Source organism: Bactrocera oleae, chromosome 5, assembly GCF_042242935.1.
Source record: "Bactrocera oleae isolate idBacOlea1 chromosome 5, idBacOlea1, whole genome shotgun sequence".
NCBI lineage: Eukaryota > Metazoa > Arthropoda > Insecta > Diptera > Tephritidae > Bactrocera > Bactrocera oleae.
The window spans coordinates 24,801,131-24,827,500 of record NC_091539.1 but is presented as its reverse complement, the minus strand read 5'-3'; the positions used below and the strand labels follow the sequence as shown (position 1 = coordinate 24,827,500).

The 26,370-nt window shown below is 35.2% G+C and overlaps 1 long non-coding RNA gene across 4 annotated transcripts; it reads left to right on the top strand.

Moving 5' to 3' along the window:
- Nucleotides 1-448: 448 nt before the first annotated feature.
- LOC118680241 (uncharacterized) lies at nucleotides 449-2,794 on the top strand. 4 transcript variants are annotated; one of them, XR_011396496.1, is made up of 4 exons: nucleotides 449-1,818; nucleotides 1,915-2,242; nucleotides 2,301-2,459; nucleotides 2,518-2,794. It is a non-coding gene; the product is annotated as an uncharacterized lncRNA (long non-coding RNA). The 4 variants fall into 4 exon arrangements; XR_004975741.2 differs by having other exon boundaries at nucleotides 453-1,986; nucleotides 2,104-2,242; nucleotides 2,518-2,791; XR_011396495.1 differs by having other exon boundaries at nucleotides 453-2,050; nucleotides 2,104-2,242; nucleotides 2,518-2,791.
- Nucleotides 2,795-26,370: the final 23,576 nt, after the last annotated feature.

The window sequence follows — 26,370 nt, the reverse complement described above, 5'->3', positions numbered from 1 at the left end:
GCGATATATATTTTTCGCAATGGTGAATTCAAGGTCGGTTGCCTTATTTTCTCCTTTAAGGTTGGAAATTTACAGCGCATGACTTGGAATGTTCGAAAGATTTTACACATAAACAAGCGCATGTCCACAGAGATGTCGGCACTGCAAGTACCTAACGGCGTATGCGATCTCTTGCAGAGCTGTGTCATTGTGGTGGGACACGATCGTCTTTCGAAACAGACCAATGAGAACGCCATACTGCTGTTTCGTGTTAGGTGGCTCCACGTTTTGCACGAAGTATGTAGTGGAGAACTTCCGTCTGTGGGCTGAGGCGTTCGAATGGTTGATTGGTGATATTAAAACGTGTTTTCAGCAGGCATTAGCCAACTCTAATGAAATAGTGGGCGCTCTGGTCGCCCAGAGTTTGGATGAACGTGCTTTACAGGTAAGAAGGTAAGGTACTTATTTATTTACTTTGTGTATTTTTTAAGTGTTTTTAGATGATACTCAACACTTTCCATTTTGCTGATGTGTGGACAAATAACGTAACATTAGACGTCTAAAGGAAATCATTAATATCTCCAAGAAACCAAAACGCTCTTCTTATAGTATTCCTTACTCAGAGGATCAAGAATTCGTAAATGTCTACTATAAGATGCCCGCTTCCAATCCAACACGTATTTCGCCATGGTTGCTGCGAATCAAATTGAAGTATTCCAATTGTTGGGCACAGCGGTGAGTAAATCGGTTGAGAAGGGAATAAAAGCTGTGCTGCTCTTCTACGGCTTGTACGTGAACTATCTTTATTTGGCCGTCACACGAGGTAATGACAGCTTACTAGATATTATACAAGTAAGTAAATTATATAACTCTTCTGGATGTTATATTAATTGAGGCCATATATCGGCTTTATAGTAACATACAATTATAAATAATACCTATAATCATAACTGGCCAATATTGTATGTTTCTAAGTTGAATATGTATATATACTTTATTTATTGGAATCGTTATTAAAAATTGCTTCTTCTGGTTCATTTTAGCACAAAATTAAAAGTGGAAGATTTCTTCACCATAACCAAAAATTTTTTGTTTGGTTTGGAAATGTTAATAACTGAAATTTTAAAATTTTGTTTGGTTATCTAACATAGGTAGCCCATGTTAATCATTTGAACAGAACAGAAGATTCGATGTTAAAATTTCAGAAAAATTTTTCTTAACATTCCTTAACATGTAGCACACGTTACCACCGTAAATAGCACATCTACGTGTGTTAAGTATCATGTTAAATATTGTAGCCCTCAACTTTTTACATGAATAGTGTACAAACATGCATGGAATTTTTTTAAATATAATATAGATACTTTAACAAATACAAAAAAAAAAGAATTATCTTTAATTCTTTTTTGTTCGTTTTAGATATTTGTAAATTTCGATGGAAAGTTCTCAAGCTGGACTTCAATATCATCATTTAATTTTTTAAATTAAAATCTGATTGAGAAATAAAAATTTGGCAGTATTAAAACTCTTTTTAAATAATTTAACATCATGAAACAAAATGCAGTCGAGAAAATACAATAATTTTTTTTAATTGTGAAAAATACTAATTTGAAAATTCATGAAAAGGGATAAGCCAAATCGCCTTTTTTATTTTAAATAAAGCATTCGTATCGAGTGAAATTTCATAACGTGTCGAGTATGCGTGTCGCCGCACTCGAAGCAAAACGAATAGAAATTTGATACAATAACTTCCCTGGTTTGGCTCCAAATGACATTTACTAATAACACGAAATGCGAAAAGCCGAACAAAATGAAAAAGTATTTGAATTGAATTTAAACGTAAATATTCGAATTTATTATACGTTTATATAGAAATTTATTTAATTTAGTTTTTTGAGGAACTAAAAGTAACCCTATCGTATTGTTTTAAATAAGTTCATCAGATTCAGATGCTATAAGGTGTAAGATTCGGGATAAAAACAATTCCATGGCTTTACCTGAAGCAGCGTAAGTTAATATATAAATATTATTCAGGAAGCGGTTTAGACTGAGTTAATATATAAATATATAAGTAAGTTAACATATAAATATATCGTATAAATTACTATTTTAAATCATTTACAGATTCAGGAAGCGGTTTAGACTGACCAATGATCCAATTGATTTTATCCTATCGGAATGAAAATTGCGGCATTTATCAACCGCAGTACCACCAATGCTTTATATAGCAGCGACTTTGACTTTCTTGGCGTATTTTTAGTTGGTATGTAAAGTGTGTAAAATTTTGAAATGGGAACGAAACTTTGTCAACATTTCATTAGGTTTTCGCTAGACCATTTATCTCAGGGCACAGAATACTTTGTTCAAAAATATAAACTTCTAAGAGGTAGGTTTGTCGACTAAATGATAATGATTCTGCGCACAGGAGTTTTTGGAGGATGTATGCGATCAATATAAGTTGAAAAATTACAGGATTTTGGGTAATGCGAGTATATGTACTTATACAGATACTCTATAAATATAGGTTTATCTACGTAGTTTCTTAATTAACAGGAGATTCTGGATATCCCTTGGAGCCCTCGAGCCAAGCGCTGTTTAATGAATTCCATGCAAAAGCACTGGATTGTTGGACGAACCATTGGTATATTGAAGGGCCGATGGCCTTGATGCTGTAGCATGAAATCACTCTTCAAAAAGTTTTGGCGCATGTTAATTTTGTTTATATGTGTCCTTAAATCATTAGTTCTAATTGTAAAATATTTTAAATATAATCTATAAAATAAAAATAATATACATTTTGAGACTGATTATTTTTGCATTTTTTTTAACTCGTACTATTACGAAAATTAGCTTACGAGTCAAGATTTCGATTTCTTCATACGAACGTATACTCGCTATCGTTTGACGAAATTTGAAATACGAAAGTTTGTACTTTGTACACTTTCTTTGTAGTCACCCACTTGACTACATTCAGAACAACTACCTTTCCAGTCTGCGATTGCACACATGTAACAAAAGCTTCAGTGGGAGCATCGCAGCAAAACAAACGAATGTCAAATTTCTTTTTAACAGGATAAACACTAATCTTCTTCGCAAAATTCGTTTAAAAAATCATTGATTTTTCAAGGTTTTTTGTTTTAGAAAGGCATGCAATTGTAAATGGTGATTCGTTTTGAAAATCAAGTATGGACACTAAAATAGGCCACAATACCTTATTCGAACTTTTAAATAATTTAAGGTCATATATTCCTACATCAAGTACAATGTTATCCTTTTTTTCAAGTTGGGGAAATGAATTATTCTCAAAATGATTTTAATTCCTTTATATAAAAAAAGATCCACCTGTTTGAATATTTACCTTTTTAAGGTACCAGCCGAAGACTTTTAGCCGTTAAGATAAATCTGTGTAACCTATTTTTCGCAACGTTTGCAACAGATCTGTTAGTTGTTGTTGAACTTCTGCACCTCCCGCGAAGCTTGTCTTCTCTTCGAGATTTGTCATATAATAATAAAGCCACTTAAGATGACGCTGAGAGCAATACCGGCGATAATCCATGTATTGAATGAGTCGGTGGACGCCAGCTCTTCTTTAACATCTTGGATGACACGAAGATTGACATTGTTCATTCTATGGAGTTGCGGCATACTCAAGACTGGGTCGTGACTAACGATGTTAAGCAGCGGTGATCCCGCTATGCCTGGCTTCCTATTTAGTATCTCACACTGGTTCACATATTTCGTTCCATTGATAATTGCGGAGAAACGGAAGGTGACCCGTTCGTAATGATCTCTTGGCCATCTTCTGTACTGGCCCTTGCTATGCTCTCGTTGATAATTATGATTCCATCACTAGCTTGCGAGATAAGCTTTAGGTGGCTTGGCTGAGTGCGGCAGGAGGCCACGCTCGTGCACAGGTGTCTTGTGCCGTTAACTTGCAAACGGATGCCAATGATGTTGTTACGCATTTGTTAACCGCTAGTACGTCATCGTTGCATTCGGCTACGGTGTCATCTTGTAGTTGTGGTGTTACATGTTGATGTGATACCGGGAAAATGGTGACTCTGGTCAGATAAACTTAAGTTGTAGTTACAAAATATATTTCTGTGCTGAGTAATTAAACAAAAACGAGTAATATGGCAGCATTGAAATCAAGTTTGCTTGGTGCCGCAAAATAGGATAATATTTCAATATTCATAACACATTTGTACGAAACAGTTACATGCCAATATATAAGTAGTATATACATATGCATTTAATTTTTAACATATTTCTTTAATTTGCTTAAAGTTTTTTCCAGTTCTTTTTTCAAGTAAACTTCTAAATAGTGAAGGCGTTGAGTAATGATCGCTAAAGACCGATCGTTGACTAGAGCAATGCAGTGATGACAAATGCTTGAACGAAGTTTCATTGAATATTATACGCTGATTTAAAAACCGTGCTATATAAGCAGCCTTGCGCAGGCTCAGTTCAAACCCACGATCGAGAGCTGGAAGCAGAAGCTGTGTTAAATTTGTAAACAAATTAATTATTTTATGCAGCTAAGCGCCAGTACACACCTCTTCCACCACACTTTTGCAGTCACACTTTCAAACATTTTGCCTATGGCCAACTCCATTCTGATGAACTGCGCGTTAATGAAATAAATATTTTTAACAACCAATTAAGCTAATGCAAAGGAAATAGCCGACAACAAAAACAAAAAGAAATGGCAGTCAAATGAATTCAGTGGTCAAAAATTTACAACGACAATGTTGCTTTGCGGCTACTTCATATTTATTTAGTTTGCCACATGATTTATGCTTAATGACTTTATATTGTTGTAATTTAGTTGTACGCGTATGCGCAGGCACAGCGAGCCAAGGCACATACAATATATGACAGATACGTGTCTATATATTATGCCTGTGTGTGTTTGTAATATGTACACTGCTTTTGGCAATGGCTGACAGTTGCTTGTCGATATTCAGTTACAACGGTCAACAGAGGCCTATTTATGATATAGATTCACAGGATCATCGAAATCAAGTTGATGTAGAAGAAATTCCTGATCCGCATCAACACCTTCTTCAAGATCCTAATTCAAGAATCAACGATGACGTTTAGCAGCGGCGATGATCGATGTCGCAAATGGTTTAGCCAATGGGACAGTTGGTAAATTGTCATATGTTGAGTTGAATACTCAAAATGAAGAACTGCGAGTTTGGCTTCTATTTCCAAAAGGAGTTGGTGTTAAGGCTCGTGGAAAAGAGTTGGCTACGCGAACGCAAAAGGAATCAGTACAGAATTAGTTCCTATCAACCGTAGATCTGCAACAGTACCTCTTAATCGAAATAAATCCATCCATGCGAAAAGAATTCATTTGCCACTCAAACCGGCTTGCGCGTTGACTATTCACAAGTCACAAGGGGGAACATTTGATGAAATTGTGTACAAATACAGCAAGACACATTCACAGTCTTTGGTCTACGTAGCCTTATCCAGAGTCACGTCTCAAGAAGGCCTTTATATTGTTTCTACTGATGCCCGTCAACGTTTTTATCATGGTAGACAACGCCCTGTGTGCGCGATTATGTTCAGTGATGATAATTTCAGTTTGTTCATCTTTGTTTGTTATGTCGACAACGACATTCTTGCAGTGGCAGAACTTAGTTGCCGGAAAAACCCAATCATGTTGTATACTGGCCAACGTAGGTAAATCATAGTATATCGCGTTTATTGAGTTGTTATCTGTAAAATTTAAGAAATCTGCTCACTTGAACCAGTAAATGGTGAAATAAAAAACGTACAACTCGATCATTCAAATGAAGAGGAATATGATGAAATGATCAAAATAATAAAACGATTTAATAGGTTATATTTCAATAAAGGGGATGTACCTACTAGTACAATGAAAATTCCACAAGAAATTAGGACGATACATGAAATTAGGTCGAATGAAAAAATAAATTCAAAACTTTATAGATATTCACATCAACATGAGAAATAGGTAAGAAAACAAACTAGAGAAATGGAAGAACAAGGAATCATTACAAAAAGTTCATCAAGATATTCAAGCCCTTTAAAAGTTGTTCCAAAAAAAATGGATAACCCAGGCATCAAAAAATTTAAGCTCGTTGTAGATTCTAGAAAATTAATTGAAATAACAATAGATGACAAATAGCCTTTGCCCAATATTGATTCAATATAAGATAAATTAGAACGTGCCCAATATTTTACAACTATAGATAGCAAAAGGGTATCACCAAATTTTAGTAAAAAAAAAGATAGAGTAAAAACGGCATTTGTAACGCCACATGGTTTATATGAATTTATAAGAATGCAATTCGTGCTGAAGAATGCACCAGCCACTTTCCAACGGCTGATGAACGAAATTTTAAGAGATTATATCAATAAAATATGCCTTGTCTACTTAAACAATATTTTGATTTTTGCCACATCTTTAAATGAACAGATAAGCCATAACAGATATGTTCAAAGTCCTTTAAAATCAAAATTTAAAAATTCAAATAGATAAATGTAATTTTATGAAAAAGGAAACATAATTTTTATGAATGAATACCCAGTCCAAACAAAATTAAGGTAATAAATAATCTCTTTCTATAGAAAGTTTAGTAAAGATTATGCGAAGGTAGCCAGTCCAATTTCAAAGTATCTAAAAAAGGAGCTAAAATCAATATAAAAGATCCCACGTATATCGAAGCATTCGAAAAATTTAAAACGTTATTAAGTACACATCCGGTTTTGCGTTATCCAGATTTTGAGAAACAATTTACGTTAACAGCAGAGCCTATAGCCCTCATATACCTAATATTATATAAAGATTTTTGAACTTCCGGGTGACTTTATACCGCATATATCGGCCAATATGTGAGTTATCTCAATGAAAATGAGAGAGTGTTTTACTCACAACAACGTATTTTTGTGCCTTAAATTGATGAAATCGGGTAAAAAAAGCCCCTATGTAGCTAATATCAATATTTTCGAACATTCGTCTGACTTTACTCCATATGATTGGTGATGGTATGTGAGGTACCTTAATGAAACAGTGAGAGCATTTTATTAGTCTGTGGCATGTTAGTAGTATGTAGTATTGGCAAAAATTGATAAAATCTGGTTAATACTAGCCTTTACTTTCATATACCACTAATACTTTTCGTTGTTCTAATCAGTTTTATGACGAATATGTCGGTCAGTGAGTATTAACATTTTTATACTCTCGCAACCTGTTGCTACAGAGTATAATAGTTTTGTTCACCTAATGGTTGTTTGTATCACCTAAAACTAATCGAGTTAGATATAGGGTTATATATACATATATAAATGATCAGGATGAAGAGACGAGTTGAAATCCGGGTGACTGTCTGTCCGTCCGTCCATCTGTCCGTCTGGCCGTCCGTGCAAGCTGTAACTTGAGTAAAAATTGAGATATCTTTATGAAACTTGGTAGACATGTTTCTTGGTACCGTGAGACGGTTGGTATTGCAGATGGGCGTAATCGGACTACTGCCACGCCCACAAAACGCCATTAATCAAAAACAAATAAATTGCCATAACTAAGCTCCGCAATAAGATACAAGACACAAGGTACACAGGATCACATTAGGGAGGGGCATCTGCAGTTGAAAAATTTGTTTACAAGTGTGCGTGGTCCCGCCTCTAATAGGATTAATGTGCATATCTCCTAAACCGCTAATGATATAATAACAAAATTCACTGGAAGCAAATGTTTTTAGAACCTCTACCTATAGTGTGAAAATAGTTGAAATCGGGTGGCAACTCCGCCTACTCCCCATATAACGGTACTGTTAAAAACTACTAAAAGCGCAATAAATCAAGCACTAAACACGCCAGAGACATTAAATTTTATCTCTGGGATGGTATGAGATGACTTTATAGGAACCGCGTTCAAAATTAGACAGTGGGCGGACTACAACCACGCCTATTTCCCATATAACACCATTTTCAATTCCATCTGATTCTTTCACTTTCCACTATGCATATCAAGCAACAATGATTATATCGGGGTAAAACTTTGCGTGAATAATACGTTTAATGTATGCCACCTTGTGACCAAAAATTGTCTAAATCGAACCAAAACTGTTCAAGCCCCTAAGTACTAAATATGTGGACCCCAGTGCCTATAGTTGACCTTCTACCGAAAATATCAGCCAATCCACAAAGAAATCTCAAACGAGTATACCATTTGACTTTGCGAGAGTATAAAATGTTCGGTTACATCCGAACTTAGCCCTTCCTTACTTGTTTAATGTAAAAAATTGCTTCAAAATATGTCTATGCTCGAGTATAGCTGAGCAATGTCAAAATTAATATATTTCTCTATCCCCAATATATGTATGATTACCGTTTTTCCACCTGACTTTAAACCGTAACAAGCTTATAATATAAAATTAAGCCACTTTGGTCGAGTTAATATCACATTCATACTTATGTATATCTCACTTCAAGATGTTTTCTTTTTTAATATAATTTTCCCTGACGCGAACTAAAATATAGCAATATGCAAACTGAGGCTAAGTCAAGAAGATACCAAATTTGATTATAATTTAATCACGATTTCATTTAATAATGGATCATTCTCAAAATTTTTTAATATAAGGTTTTGCCACACCTGAAGAATTTCTTGGCCTTTGATTCTAGCGAATTGCAAGAGTACAAAATTTTCAGTTCCGCCTTAGTACCCATTATCGGGGATATATTGACCCTAGCTCCAACATAATTTATGTAAAAAATTGAAACTACCGTTTGGCTTTATATAAACGTAAAATTTTAGATATACCAAAATAAACAATAGTTTAATGCCGAAAATGTGTGAAATCGGTCCACGAATTTCCCCAACTCACATGTACTACTTATGGTATAATTTACTTCGTTAATTTGATAATTTAATGAAATTAAATGGACAGTTTTTCTTAAAATAATGTAGTTTATCGCTGCATATGAATAAAATTGATCTAGACCTTTGTTTAATCCTTATAACCCTAATATACTGATTTCCGCTCTTCTGGTACAACAGCAACCTTATATACCCCACATATATAAGGGTTAGATTTACTCTTTGGTTCAGTTTGTATCACATAAATCCTGTTTGAGTTAAATAGCTTCTTTTTGTTAAAGTTAACATTTCGGAAAAAACAATAGTATTGACACGAAATAAATCTATGATCAATAACATAAGTTAATAAGATACCAAATTATAATCGAATAATAAATGTTGAATTCTTTCGCAACATTTTTATACTTTCGGAACATGTTGCAACAGAATATAGTTTTGTTCACCAAACGGTTGTCTGCATCATCTTAAACTAACTGAGATAGATAGAGATTCTTAGAGTGCTGGACTTTGTATAGAGCAAAAATATCTCTCTAGAAAAAATTGCGTGAAATAAATATTAGTAGTGTAATATCAAAAGGACTAAGATTTTTATGTGGTAATAGATAAATTGCGACCCCATCGGTTTAAATGCTATTGTCTATTATTTCAGTTTTTCGACACATTTTAATATGAAGGTCATAAGGTGAGCTGTTAACTCAAGAAAATTACATTTAAGTACTTTTTGGGATTTTCCCAGCGCCGTTGGCATCTTATGAAAGGTTTAGATATTAAGACAGAAAGAATAAAATCTACATACCTGATCTACATATGTGCATACCATACCTAAATAAATGCAAGTTATTGTTAATTTAGCATTCATTTATAGACCTTTCTCCCTGTTTTAAAAAGCGTAAGACAAGCGTTAGACACTTAGTTTCCATACAATAAAATAAACTACTAATTTCTAAAATATAAAATATAAATATAATAAATACTATGTATTATTTTAGTGAATATCTTTGTAATATATAAGTATACAAAAGGACGTAAGCTGTTAAATAGAGAGTTGGAGGCCACTTAGCAATAGACATAGTTAATTCATTGTTTTCCAGACTTCTGGATTTAAAATTAACCATAATTGATGACATATCGATGGTAGGCGCTCGTATATTTAGCTCTGTTAATACGAGATTAAAGCAAATTTTCAAAATAGACAGCCCCTTCGGTGGTATACCAATCATAGTGTTTGGTGATTTGAAGCGACTCTCACCTGTTGAAGAAAGGTGGATATTCTCTCCTAATTCCACTGATGCGTACAGCACTTTAGTTTGTTCCCCTTTGTGAGAGTTATTTAAATACTTTGAATTAACAGAAATAATGAGACAACGGGAGGATCAGGCCTTTGCAATTGCATTGAAGCATATGGCGTCTGGTATTATGACAAATGAGAACATATCACTCATTGAAACTCGAGTAGTTAATTTCGAGGAAGTTCCCGACACCAATCAAAAAAGTTCTCAAATATTTTCAATATAAGGGAAATGGAAAAATTTCAATTGAAAGAAATTTCAGTTTCCAGTTGTTCCGGCTGAGGGAATAACTATTCATAAAAGTAAGGGCGCCACATATAATAAAGTTGTAGTTCATACATCCATCGATCCAAAATGCCTAGAGTTTCAATATATCTCGCTTGTAGTCGAGCTACTTCTGCGGAGGGTCTATTCATCATAGGAAATTTTATTCCCCTCAACAAGTTTTCTGAATCGGATCCCGCATTTAGGGAACTGAGGGAATTAAACACAAATAAAGCTCTGAGAACAAGTTTCAATTTTATGATTTCCCGAACATCAGGACATCAAATTTTATTCCATAATGTTCAGAGTCTTCGCGCTCACATTAATGATATAAAAAGCGACTGTTTGATGCTATCTTCAGATATTTTATGTTTTGTAGAAAATTGTAGTTATTCTTGCGAAAGTTTTAGTATACCAGGATTTACTCCAATTAACGAGCTGAGGATAGATAGCACGGAAACAAGCAACAGAAATAAATGGGGCATTATAATATATGCAAAGCTTAGTATTGCTAGCTCTATTGAATCAAAGGCTGTTAAGAAAATTTATTCAGGCCGCAAAGTTTTAGTGTTTAAATCATTAATATTAAGAAATTCAGCTTATTCTGTCAGACATTTAATTGTAGAACTTCAGGAAGTACTTACATCTGAGTTATGCAATCAAAATGTGCTAATTATTGCTTCAAGCGGAACCGCCTAACAGAAACATCAAGAGGTGGTTCCTTGATTACGTCGACGACATTGAACAGAACACCGACCAGACCACTGACGTCTATAACATATATCCGAAGAATATTTATCCGGTAATGATATGAGGTAATGCCGTAGCACCGTATACCTAATATAACCGTATATGTTGGTCAATATAATCTTATCAAATTTAAATGTGGTTATATTAATGGCTATATGTACATAGTTTAATGTCGAAAATGTGTGAAATCGGTCCGCGATTTATCCCAGCTCCCATATACTACATATCATAATTTTCGTTATTGTAGCAGAATTTATTCCGAATGTCGGTCAGTGCGTGGAAACACGTTCTCGAGTGTACTTAAATATTGCCAAAAATGAACGCAATCAGTTCAGTCCTTCTTCTGGTTTATGTTTTCCTCATATACGCAATATATAAAATTTAGCCCCTTTGGTTGAGTTTATATAACATATACACATCATATTTGAGTTACCTAGGATAATTTAAGTAGAAATATTTCGGACACGAAGCAAATTATAGTATTGAAACTAAGTGAGTCTATAACCTATAACATAAGTAAATAAGATACCAAATATGATTGTAAACTCTTTCGTCGAACAATAAATGTTGAATTTTTACGTAACATTTTTTATATACACATTTTTGGAACACCTGAAAGTATTCCTGAGGCTTTGAACATTGCAAATTATGAGGATAAATTGTATATCCATGCATAGACAATACATTACATATTAATAGTCTTTTTTAATTTATAATTTCACGATGAAGGACGCAATCGTTGCAGCAGTGGAGGACATTTTTTTGTTTTTGTTAATAACTTTGGCAATTGTGGATAGCTCGCTAAAAATATAGATTTCTTTTTTCAAATGCTTATGAATATTCTTTAATAATGTATAAATATATTTTCAAATTTAAAAACATTTCATGCAGCAAGATAAGGAACTACCGTGATTTATGTGGCGTGTCAAATTTCAATATATCCATAGGAAATCTGCTCTAAGAAAAAAACTTTAGTTGCCTGCTTCGTGTAGAATATATAACTTCAGCTGCCGGTATACAAATTGATTGGGAATTTTACAGTACAGTACCCAGCTATCATGGCAGTATTTGTGTCTCTATTTCGAACCAAAGTTTTCAGACTTAGTGTAATAGATCTTCATTTTTTTTTAATAATCGAATTAGAATGGTATAGCAATGTTGACAGTAATTTTTAGGGCAATTTTAAGAAAAATATGTAAATAATCTATTTAAGAAATTTTAAATGATATGTATAATTTGTAATTATATAAGATAGAAATTAATAAATTATTAAATCAATTAATAGAAAAGAATTATAATTTGGATATATGTATAGGAGTCTCTATAAAAATTTATGTTTAATTTTGGAAGTATAACATACAAATTAATATATAAATAGAATTTTTGAAATGATTAATATTTAATAGTTTTTAAATTTTTTAATTATAAGCATATAGAATCAAACACAAGAACGATTTACAAATTGTTCTTATTAACTTCACTTTGAATGGTAATAACTGAGGCAATAGTTCCTACTTCTAACTATTAAAATATATAAAGAAATCTTAAACGAGTACGCCATTTGACTATGCGAGAGTATAAAATGTTTGGTTACATTACTTGTTCCAAATATGATTACAGCCATAACCATGGCAATAAAACTGTTTTCAGTAACCGATGTCTCACCAAACAAATAACGCTGTTAACCAAAAAGTAACATATAGTTTTCCAAAATGGCAAATTAGAACAGTAAAATATACGGTATTTGTGTTAAGGCAATGAGAGAGAGTGAGTACGTTCGTCATAAAATTGACACAGTAGTTTGTGACTAAAGACTGGAGACTGTATCGTGAATAGCAACTTGTCACAAATTAATACAACTGTGCGAAGTTTCATTTACGCTGCAGTTACACAATGAAGTACTTGCTTTTAAGTTGATCACACAAACTTCTTGTCAAAATTGATTTAAATTGATTAAATTTAATCAATAATAGTGTTAAGATGACGTTGTCATGGCATTTTTAATTAATTAATAAGTTAATTTTAACTCCACTCACCGTTGGCAAAATTATTTAAAAAAAAGGAGTCAATTTAGGCGGGTGCTCGAAGATCTAATCGCTAGCGAGTCGAAATGCTAAAAAGCGGGCGGGATCCTTCTTTTAGTCTCTTATATATCTGCTGATGTCTTCATGGTGGTGTGATCGGTGTTAAGTAGTATTTGTGTGCGTGTTGGTGCATGGTGTAGTGATGTGGAATGTATGGTAAGTAGGTGTGGTGATGTGGATGTGAATTGGTGTAGTGTGACAGTGTCTTATGGTGAGGAGGGATTGAGAGGTCATTTAGCCATCCCGGCCCCCCTAGGCAAATTATTAGCCTAGTAGTCGCTGTAGCTGTTGTAACGTTGACACAACGCTGCTCAGACCATTGGAACGACGTGGTTGCGGTCTAGGCTGTCGACGCCGTGGTGTTACATTCTGCATGTGTACCGCACGAGTTGAGGGTCGAGGTCCTGTTGCGCGGATTCGCAGAGTAGGTGGCCGACCAAAGTCGCGCCTCGAGGTGCGATGAAGTAGTGTGTGATGTGGTCTTCTGCAAATTTGGCACAGACCCGTGGACACACACTCTTGAGTCCCATGCGTGTGCGATAGGCAGTTTAGACAGTGCCCGTGTGCCTGGGCAACTTGTTGTCGTTGCAACGGTCGCATACTTCTAAAAATCCCACAATGTTTCAGACGATGTGGGCGCCGACAAATGGGATATCGTATACGATGTACCTCTGAAGGCGGCGATGATAGCGTCGGTGAAGGTCGCGTGCCACCGCGAGGAACTGGTGCTGACATCGGTGTCGTTGCAGGTGCGCTTTCAGGGGCAGTTGCAGCTGCAGATCGGGGCGTTGGGGTAGGCCCCGTGCGTGGCACGTTGGTAGCCGACCGCACAGTTGGCATGGGAGTAGTTGAATGCGTCATCGTATTAATCGACCATTTTTTTTATTAGTTATTTGTTATTTTAACGGTTATTAACGAGTTTTTCGGTTTTTTGCTTCTTGATTCTTTTATTGTATTGCGGTAGTATCGGTAGATTGTTTTCGATTTGCTGTGTCGCAATTATCGGCGGTTGTGTACGAAGATCAACCACTCGTATGTGACCGTCGGAGCCGTAATGTAGCTTTTCTATGCGCCCAAGCCGCCATTCGGTAGGGGGTAGACAATCATCATGGATGAGGACACAATCTCCAAGTTTTGATGCTTGTTCAGGAGTCTTCCAACGGTATCGTTTATGGAGATCCTTTATGTATTCTTCTTTCCATCGACGGCTGAAATCGTGATGGAGAATTTTAATTCTTTCCCAGCGATTTAATAAGGATAGCGACTCCACGCCTGGCTCAGGTATGGCCAGAATGGGTGTTCCTTTGAGAAAGTGCCCTGGAGTTAAGGCTGTGAAATCGGAGGGATCTTGCGAAAGGATTGTAAGAGGCCGTGAATTGAGAACGGCTTCGATTCGAATTAATAATGTCGTGAATTCTTCGTAATTGAATTTGTAATTTCCAGCTACTTTTTTGAAGTGGGATTTGAAGCTTTTTACAACTGATTCCCATCAACCACCCATATGAGGAGCGCTTGGGGGGATGAATTGCCAATTAATGCCTTGGGGCGCGTACTTTTGTACAATCTCAGGTAAGACTTGTTTGATAAAGTCCACAAATTGTTTTTCGGTAGCTCTTTGAGCGCCGATAAATGTTTTACCATTATCGCTCATTATCTTCGATGGAAAGCCGCGTCGACCGACGAAGCGGGCAAATGCCGCAAGGAAAGCCTCCTTCGTCAGATTAGTACAAAGCTCAAGGTGCACTGCTTTTGTCGTAAAACAGACAAAAACAGCCACATAGCCTTTCATCAGAGTGGGAGACCTTAACATGGACGCCTTTATTTGAAAAGGCCCAGCAACATCGACACCTGTGATGGAGAAAGGCAGAGCGAAGTTGCAGCGTTGCGGGGGAAGTGCTGCCATAATCTGTGTTCTCATCTTTTGCTTGTGCGTGGTACAGATTTTGGACAAGAAAATGCATTTCTTTATTTGGGGCTTAAGTCGGGGAATGTTAAATTCCTGGCGGACCATATGTTGCATGAGGCGATGTTCGGCATGAAGCATTAATACGTGGATATAATTGATGAGTAATGTGGCAAGTCGAGACTTCTCTGGTACAATTATGGGATGGCGTTCGTTATACGTTAGACTTGAATTAGCAAGCAGACCTTTCGTGTCGAGGAATGGGTTTAGAACTAAGAGGGGACTTCTCTTGTCAATAGGTTTTGATTTTTTCAATAGTGATATATCGCGGCTGAAGTGGCGCGCTTGAGTATATGCGATAAGAGCGACCTTCGCTTTTTGTAAGTCTAGGTGCGACACTGTGTCGCATTGGTAATATAATGAAGTTACTCCCTTAAGTTTAATTTTGAGTCGCTCTATGAACTTGAGCATATAAGCGATTACTCTGAGGGCTCGTGGGAACGATGAAAATCGTTCGAGGATGTCAGTATCATCCACTGTTGTGTGAAAAGAGTCGATTTTTCGACTTTCTGGGGCAATTATATTGCGCATGGGCGATTGTGGCCAAGAATCGGGAGATTCTGTTAACCATCGGGGGCCATTCCACCAGAGGGTAGTGCTGGCAAGATGCAGGGGTTTGCATCCTCTTGTACCTAGATCAGCAGGATTGTCAGCACTGGCTACATGTCGCCAAGTGGCTGATCCTACTAGGTCAAGGATTTGAGACGTTCGATTGGAAATATACGTCTTCCATGCATGTGGTGGTTTTTCTAACCAGGCTAGTACGATTTCAGAATCGGACCACAGATATAGTTTGTATTTTGCCATGTTTAAATGCATTCGCACCATGGATACTAGTTTGGCTAGTAGTAGCGCTCCACACAGTTCAAGTCGTGGCAGACTTATTGTTTTTAACAGAGCTACTTTTGATTTTGCTACTAGTAAGTGGCTTGTGGTCGCAATGTCGCTTTGTGTGCGAACATATATAGTTGCGCAATATGCCTTTGCAGAAGCGTCACAGAAGCCGTGTAGTTCGACTTTGTGCTCTGGGGCATAATTTACCCATCGTGGGATTTGTATTTGTGAGATATCGCTTAGATTGTTTGCAAACTGGGACCACTTTTCTAAACGAAGTGGTTTTACTTGTTCGTCCCAGTCGGTTCCATCTAGCCATAAATTTTGACTTGTATCATAACTGGCGAAAGCCATCCTGCGGGGTCGCAAAGTTTCGCCGCAGAGGATAGAATTTGTCGCTTCGTTATGGTGGATAATGCAGATATTGACTCTGTAGTGTATGAAAACTGGTCAGATATCGCATTACATTGGATCCCCAGAGTTTTTGTTGTACTTTCCTTTTCGAATTTAAGGAAATTAGTATCCAACAGATTTTCTTTAGGTATGTCCTTTAAGATATTAGGGTGGTTCGCCGTTATCTTTTTTAACGGAAACCTTGCGGTTTTGAGGGCTTGTGTCACTTGAGCTAGTGACTCGTATGCTTGTGAAAGAGTATGACTTCCAGACAGGATATCGTCTACATACGTTTGAGTTTTGAACACTTTGGTTGCCAGAGGAAATTCTGACTTTGTGTTTTCTGCCAGTTCGTGGAGTGTTCGAATGGCTAAATATGGAGCACAGTTGACGCCAAAGGTAACTGTTTTTAGTTTATAGTCGCGTACTGGACTATTGGGAGATTTTCGAAAAATAATTCGCTAAAAATCTTGATCGTCTTTATGTACGACTATTTGCCTATACATTTTTTCGACGTCTCCGTTAAATACGTATTTGAATATACGCCAATTTAAAATGAGTACCATTAAATCTGGTTGGAGCGTGGGTCCCATAAATAGGATATCATTTAGGGAATTCCCCGAGCTGGTGGATCTTGATGCATTGAAGACAACTCTTACTTTAGTTGTTTTTTGTCTGGCTTTACCACTGCATGATGCGGCAAGTAAAATGAGTGGTATTTGCGAGTGACCTAAGGCGATTGTGTTGGGAAATTGTTGTTTTAGTGGTAGTCGTACGACGTACCGACCATTATCTGATCTAGTAGTTGTGGCTTTGTAAAATTCTTCACAATACTGATCTTCTGGAGTTGTAATTGATATAGGGGTGAGCTCTTCTATTTCCCAAAATTTCTTTAATTGTGAATTGAGGTATTCGTTTGAGATTTCCTCAACCTGAGTAGTCATGGTTGTAACTGGTTCCGTAACTAGTCCACTTAGGATCCAACCGAAAATAGTATTTTGTGCCAATAGTGTATTTGAAATTTTCTCAATACCTTCGAGTATTATCTGTGGTATGAGATCGCTGCCTAATAGAAGGTCTATTTGAGCGGGAGTGTTGCAGTTGGGATCTGCTAGCTTTAGGTGTGAAACCTTTTGCCAATGCTTGCTATTTATATGATAGCTTGGAAGCTTATTTGTAAATTGCGGTAAGACCATAGCTTCTTCTTGTATGTGCTTATCCGCTTGGGGGGATATTAAGGTAATGGGGCAGATTTTATTAGAGTTTTGCACTACTCTTCCGCCCATTCCTGTAATTTCAAAATTCGCTAGTTTTGTTGGCAGTTGTAGCCTATTTTGACCCCTAGACGCGATGAAAGATCGTTGTGATCCTTGGTCTATTAGGGCCCTAAGTGTAAACAGCTCTCCTCGGTGTTCGATGGAGACGACTGCTGTGGGTAGTAGTATCCTACTTTGGTTTTCGCTGTGTAGCGTTTGAGTTTTTAATGACTTTGGGCAGCATGGTGCTTCTTGGCAATTTTCGGGATTTGCTGTTGCAACTAAACCCGTGGCTCTTTTCGTATTTGTGCTGTTTGGGGGTTGGGGGCAAAGTTTTTTTGTTCTCACAATATTGTTCCTATCGACAATATTTAATTTTTTGAATTTATTGCAAGATTTAAGTTTATACCCCTGTACACAGTTCGCATGACATTTGTTTATACTGTTCGGATGTGAACGATTGATTTTTAAAAAAACTTCATTTAAAATGTTATTGCTACTAGTTTGGGGTATATTAAAGCTTCTATTGAGGTCGTTTTGAACGTTTTTAGTTCTAACTAGTTTTTTGTCTACCCTTTCTGCTATTTCATATTGGGTAGTTAGAAATTCTTTCATTTGCTGCCACGTTGGGCATTTTTTCCGAGATGAGAGCGATTGCTCCCACAACAGTAACGATTTTTCTGGTAGTGCCGCGGTGCATATATTTTAGCTGTCTGTGGGAATATTTTGTGTCGATAAAACCGACAACCAATTAGAAACAGTGGATTGTAGTCTAATAAATTCATCACTTGTTTCTTTCTGAATTTTAGGCAAGTTCATTAGTATCGTTACTTGCTTATCGACCAATATTCTTTCATTTTCGTATCTTGCTTTTAGAGCTTCCCAAGCCAGATTGAAATTATCGTCATTTAGTGCGAATTGTTTGACTATGACGCCTGCTTGACCTTTTGTTTTGTATCGGAGGTGATACAATTTTTGTGCATTTGTTAATTTTGGGTGATTTATGTAAACGGCTGTAAACATGTCCCGGAAGGACGGCCATTGTTCATAACCACCATGAAATATTTCTGTACCACATGTGGGCACCTTGAGATGGATGCCTGAATTTGACTCTTGACATTGAATTTGTGGCAGCTCTACTCTCAGATGTGGAGCCGGGCAATGGCTTTAATTCATTTTAATTGATCCGAAATCATTGCTTTTGTTTCTTCAAACTGGTCTAAGCAGTTTTCGTACTTGGCGTAAGCCGAGGATTTAAAATTTTCAGGTAGATCTGAGTCGTCAGATTCTACTATTGCGTCATATGCAGCTTGGAGACGTGTCCAGAAATTATCAAGATTTTCCTTTTTGATTTCTAATACCGATTCAGAATTGTCCTGAATCGGCGAAGATGAAAATCGAGTGCAGTATCGTATTAGACTGTCACTCTCAGAGATAAATTTGGTGTATGAAATATCTTTCACCCGTTTTTGTTTTGTAGCACCTTGCTTTGAGCGTGTAGCTTCTGCAGGTGTACATGGACTCTTTTCTTCAGAAATCATTTTAGGTATTTGTAGCGACTGTGTTGCTTTGGATTCTTTTGAATCTGAGCTCATTTAGAAAATAAAGAAATAAACTTAAAATTCCTCAGTGTCGACCGATGGAATTCAAGCTGTATGCTTGTATATAACGAAACTCTTTTAAGTAAATAGAGTTTTTTTTTTTCGACAAAATTAATTTCGTATATGTGTATAACCGCAAACTCTTTTAGTTAATAAGAGTTTTTAATTCGAATTAAGTTTCTTAAATACGCGGATTTAGTTTTTTATAACTACTGGTCGTATTTGTTTTTAATTTATTAATAATCGAACTTGTATTTATTTTATGTTTTTATGTCCTTATGTAGGGGTATGTAGGTACACCCTAATGCGTGGACTTGTAAATATGTATTTATGTACTTGAGCAATTGAGAGCTCGTTGAAGAGATCAATGCACTTTGTACCTAGGTATACACGAATTATTGTGCTGAAATGTTTGTGCGCAATCCTGCTTGTGTTTGTTTGCCAAAGAACAAGGGGTATTGCGGGATATTTGCCAAAATGGACTTTGAAGCAATTTTTAGTTGAGAATTTTTTATATAATTGTTTTTAGCTTTCTTTTACCAAAAAAAAAATGTTTTTTTCCCTTTTTTTTTATTTAATTATTAATTATTTGTTGCTATTTAACCGCACCGTTTAATCAGTTTTAAAATAATCGATATTTAAATAATTAAATGAATTAAAAATATGTATTTGTACCCACTGTATATGGGGTATGTGAGCGTGGGCAGATCGAATTACGAAAAAAATAACTAATTAATATTAATATATTTATTTATATATTTATAATATTATTTATAAAATTTATTATTATTCACAAATATTTGAAGAATTAATGTTGGTAATTTTCTTTTTTTCTTTAGTTTTTTTGCATACAAAAAATATGAGAAATATAAGAAAGTAACAATGTTAAATTATTTTTTATAACATAAATAAAATTTCTATAAAATCTTCCTTCTTCACATTATTTGTCCTATTCAAGGAAAGAAAATTAATTCGAGTCGAAACTTTTGGAAATACGGCTGTCCAGTAACTTATTCTTAGTTTCTTTTACAACTGCTTGACCTCGTCTTTTATATGAATGAGTTTTTTACAGAGCTTCGAGGTAATTTTATATTTTGAGGTTATAAGAGAGTGCATCGAAACCATAAGAGCGTGTATTAAGTCTTCTATTGTGTGCAACCTTGAGGTTTTTCGAATGTGGTTTAGCCTATAACCGCGTAAATCTTTGGTTATTGCTTGAAGCTTCTGACGTCATTCCTATTTGCAACAAAACATTTTCAATAATATCTGCGTCATGTATTAAACTTTAATGAAGCGAGGCATGTAAAATCAGGAATATTTTGCTACAAGGATTTGCAGTTTCCTAAGCATACTCGTATATGTGCTGTTACGGCATTCCCATTGTGTGCCGAATTACGCTAAATATTTTGATTAATTCTAGAAGCCAAAGTCAACTGCTGAAAAAACGTTCAGATAGTATTACCGCTGTCTGTGTTCCCTGAACCCGTCATTGGATTAGGTTTTTGCTTTCTCAGTTCAAGTTAAATTTTTTTCTTTGTTGCTCCAATAATTTCTTTACTTTCTCTACGAACCGCCAGTTTTATATTGGTAGTCTGTAGGCGATATGAATTATGCACTCGAAACACCGTATCCAAGCATGGAAAGTTGATAATCCATATTCGTACAAAAGTTCCTTTTGTTGCCGCAGCCGAACCAAATTCAAATTGCAGTCGCCACACAAATACCGCAAGCCAGTGATAATGACTCCGATATGGCATTGAATAATTTTACGTCGATCGCTGTCAAATGAAATTCATGTTTTACTTGCAAAAGGTTCAATGTTATTGCGAGAATTTGTGCAATTTGCCTTTTAACATTTTCAAACTCAACCCGAACTAAGTCCGCTGACTCTTTCTCGAAAAACTCTTGCTTCCTAAAAAATAGTGCCAAATATATTTACTTGCCTTTGACAAGGATATTTAATTCCTCTCTTAAACACGGTATATTTCCTTCAATATGGAAACAGTCATTTATAATCCCTTTGTATAAAAGTGGATTTAGATCCAACATTGAAAACTATAGAGGTATCGCAAAACTATCAGTTATACCTATACTTTTTGAAGCTATCATCACTGACCATATAACCTTTTCAGTTCTCCGTTAATTTCCTCATCTCAGCATGGATTTCGTAAAGGGAACTCGACTATAACAAACTTACTTGAATTTGTAAACCATGTATCATTGGGTTTTAGGGAACATAAGCATACGGATGTTATATACACAGACTTTAGCAAAGCTTTCGATAAAGTAAATATCTCGATTCTCATACATGGACTTGATCTGCTGGGCTTTCAGCCAAGATTCCTTCAATGGGTATCTTCCTATCTTTATAATAGAACACAACGAGTGATATTTGAGGATACACCTTCAGATACAATTAATGTTTCTTCTGGTGTTCCGCAAGGTAGTCATCTTGGCCCGATTCTGTTCTTGTTGTTTATTAACGATAAACTTTTTAAATCATACACTTCAACTGAGGAAAGGTGTCTGTTGCAAACAGACTTAAACAATTTGGTTGCATGGTGTGATAGAAATGATTTGCCATTGAATCTCAATAAATGTAAGACGATGTGCTTTTCCCGTAGATCTGTGCACCCCTCTTCTTATGTAATAAAACACCATATTCTAGAGCAAGTTTTAAACTATGTTGATTTGGGAGTTAATATGGACCCTAAGCTTAATTTCAGTCTTCATATTGATACCATGGTCTTGAAAGCAAAAGCTGTCCTCAGTTTTGTTAAACGTTGGTCTAAAGAATTTAGAGATCCGTATATTACTAAAACACTTTATACAACTTTGGTTAGACCTATATTGGAATATGGCTCTGTGGTATGGAACCCTAGCTACCAAATCCATTCTGACAAGTTAGAGTCGGTTCAAAAACAATTTTTACTTTTCGCCTTAGCGCATTTCCGATGGGATGCTAGGGTAAGTCTACCTCCATACACTAGTCGTTTAAAACTTATTAATCTACCTACACTTTCTAGTCGTAGGGAAATGCTTGGCATAACATTCTTAGTGAAACTTTTGAATGGAACTGTTTGCAGTTCTTTTCTCCTGTCTGAAATTAAATTTAACATCCCGGTTCGCCTTTCGAGGCAGTTTAGACCTTTACTGCTAAAATCCTGTAGATCAAATTTTGAACTAAACGAGCCATTCCGTCGTATATGTCATGATTTTAATTCTCATTCCAGCACATTTGACTTATCTGACTCACTTTTCAAAATTAAAAAGACTTTATTGTTTTCTCTTAATAAATGAAAATGTAACAATTTATTATATTGTAACTTTAGATCTTAGCTGTTGAAATTTTTGTTTCTGTAGCTGAGCAGTTTTAGATCTCAACACTTAAAAAACTCTCTTGCCTTTTCTGACTCGGCTAATTCCGCACGTATGCGGATTGCGCCCCTCGCGTCGGTTGGGCGGGAGGAGGGTAATCGTTGGGTTATTATTATTATTATTAAAAAATTATTTTAATTGGTCTGCCGAGGTTAAAAAGGCCGATTATTTTTTCATAGTATTGTAGATCCATTTTTTATTTGCAAAAATACAATACATACCGCTAACAAATGTTCATCATTTGTTTCAGTTTCAGGAACACTAAAGCATTGCCGATAAGTAGAGTGGTCACAGCTACTATCACACCCGCATTTAAATATGGCTTTTATGCAATCGTTGTTAAGGTTCTCGAATTTTGGTAAAAATATTCTTTATTATACAGTGTGGTCAACAAGTAATTGCAATTTCACTTTAGCTGGACCTTCAGTTACGCATATGCCATTGAAGTAACACTCCTTTTTACTATTAACCAATACATCGTAGCTCGGTTAACTATTGCAGTTTCGTTCTTTAATTTATAAGAGCCCTTTGTAAAGTCTCCGTCTAAAAATGGACCTAAAGCTTTCTCAGATGTGAAAGGAATAGAAAATTTTCTGTTATCATCTAAACTTTTAAAAGATTTTAAAACTACTGCAGATTCTGGGCTCAATATTGAAACAACTTACGAAACATTTCTTTTTCCAGCCATGTAAAGACTTAAGCGCCCTGCTACCATTAACTCTTCGTGCGGGGTTTTATCGACAACAGATGGAATTTTTTTGTTTGAGTCTTAGTTGCGCACTCTGAAAAAGAGTTGAGCTTACGTTAATCAATAGCTGTTTAATAGAAAATTAGATGTTCATCTAACCATTCCTAATTTCGCTTTTCAAACAATGCCATGATCCTGTGAATTGCTTTCCACTTATCCACCGATTTACTAACAAAGTTTCTTTTATGTTTTTGAATTTATAGGCATTGCTCTTCGCGAAATTTTGAGGGATCAATAACATTAGAAAACCCATAATTTTTAACTGATACTGATTCGCTGTGCCAAATTAAAACAATGTGCGTTTCGAGACTGATATTGTATCTAAAAATTGCAAAAATCTGCAGCTAATTTTTCAACTTGACATACACAATAGATCATATTAACAAACAAACCAAACACTAGGGCGATTCATAGAAAGTTGGGTTACATATGCTACATCCCTTTCAAAGGGCGGCAAAAAACCCAAGCCCAAACAAATTTTAAATTTAATACATACCTAATAATTTCCATTAACGTCTAATCCAAATAAAACATTATAAATCGAATATTTTTTGTGTGAACAAACTTTGCACTGAAAGCACGAAAATAATCAGAGTACTTGCTGAAACATGTGTTAAGTTTGAAAGTTCACAGGTTGGTAAATATTAAGAGCAAAATGAAACAAACAAAAGACCACTTTATATATATATATATATATATATATATATATATGCTTGACTGCAGTGACCGCAAGTGTATATTTTGCGGTTTTGCGCTTTTGCAGTTCCGTGGTTTGTAAAAAGTGTGTGTGCGGTGGGCTTTTCTTTTCGTATAGTAAAAGTGCTAGAGAATTTTTCGAAAGCACATTTTGTTGATATTTTTAATTTTAGTGCAAGTTTGACATTTTTGAGACCACATAAAACAAGTGCATGAGAATTTTTTGAAAGCACGTCTTGTAGATTTTTTTAATTTAAGTGTAAATTTGTATGTACATATTTGAAACCACATAAATAGGAAGATTGGTTATTTTGATTATATTTAGTTTTTAGTTGAAGTTCATATGTGTTGAAGTGTAAAACCATTAAACTTTATGTTTTATATTAATAATCTTATATTAATTTTTCTAACACAAGTCCTAAAAGTTCATTATTGGAATACATTTTTTTTTATAATTGAAATGCCTAGTACCATTTAATTTTCATATAGATGATCTTATTATTGTGAATTGGAATTTTGTCGCCTTTTATAATGAACAAGTGCGAACGAATTCCTTCAGACATCAATGGAGGAATAATAGGATGTAGTCTTTTGATTTACAAAAACTTATTGAAAATTTATATTTCAATTACTTTCCGAACATATGGAATATTATTTTCACTTAGGAACTAATGGAACTATTAGAAAATTTGAAAAAGAAGCAACATATGGAGAATTTGAAGTTAATGTATTTGCAACTAAGCGAGATGAACATTGCGCTACATATGCCACACAATTTCTTGTTGCCGTCAGTTTTGATGAATGTGTAATAATAAAAGAAACAGAATTGTTTTAACGATTTTTTTTTTTTTTTTTTTGTATATTCATATATTATTTCAAATTTAAAACATTTGTACATTTATAAATATAACATTTGTTACAACTAAATTGAATAAATGCATATAAACTTCTTTGCAAGAGCTTAGTACGGGTAAATGCAACAATTCTATAATATAATTCATACTAAATTAAAAAATTATAAAGTAGGGTAGTAGTAGTAGCGCGAAACCGGTGGTTTGCGGAACTATAATTTTTACGCACGATATATATCAAAAAGCCGAAAATACATACCTAATCTATATATAGTATAAGCATCCCACTTGTTCTAATGCATATGAATTAGACGTCTATTCAGTGAACACATACATTGAACACATACGTAAATTGTTTGGAGCGGCTGTTGTTTAAACTCGTAATAAATTATTGTGTAAGAAATTTTAGCATTGTGACACCAAAAACTCTTCAAATTTGTCTCATTGTAGACATACACATTATGATATAATAATCAATAAAAAATTTAGAGTATTAAAAGCCAAAAGAGTGAAGACAAAGTTTGGTGACAAAGTAATGCTAGAACTAGACGAAAATGTTCTTTTTCTTTCGGAATCCTAGAACTCCTTAAAAGATTCAACTATTGAAGCCGTAAACGATAATAAATTTTATATCAAAATGATTAAACCTGGAGAAAAATTTACTTCTCCAATATATGAATTTCATATAGGATAAAAAAATAAATAAAACATGTAAGAAAGTTTTATATTTCTTTGTGGATCTTGCCGCCTTGTTCTTGTTGACCGGTATTTTCGGTAAAAAGTAAACTATAGGCACTGGGGTCCACATATCCAGTATCTAGGGGCTTGAACAGTTTTGATTCGATTTAGGCAATTTTTGGTCACCAGATGGCATACTTTAAACGCATTATTCACGCAAAGTTTTACCCCGATGTAATCATTGTTGTTTGATTTGCATACTGGAAAGTGAAAAAATCAGCTGGAATTTAAAAAGATGTTATATGTGAAATAAACGTGCTTGTTATCCGATTGCGCCCATTTTCGTACTATAACATAGAAATATGAGAAGAATATTATGTACTGATTTGGTTGAAATCGGTTAAGCAAATCCCAAGATATGGGGTTTCACCTAAAAGTGGGCGGTGCCACGCCCGCTATCTAATTTCGAACGTGGTTCCTATAAAATTATCTTATACCATCCCAGAAATAAAATTTAATATCTCTAGCTTATTTAGTGCTTGATTTATAGCGCTTATAGTAGTTTTTAACAGTACCGTTATATAGGGAGTGGGCGAGGTTGTCACCCGATTTCACCCATTTTCACACCGTCGATAGATATGCTAAAAGCATTTGCTCCCACTGTATTTTGTTATTATAGCTTCAGTGGTATAGGAGATATGCACATTAAACTTATTAGGGGGCGGAACCACGCCCACTTTAATAAAAAAAAT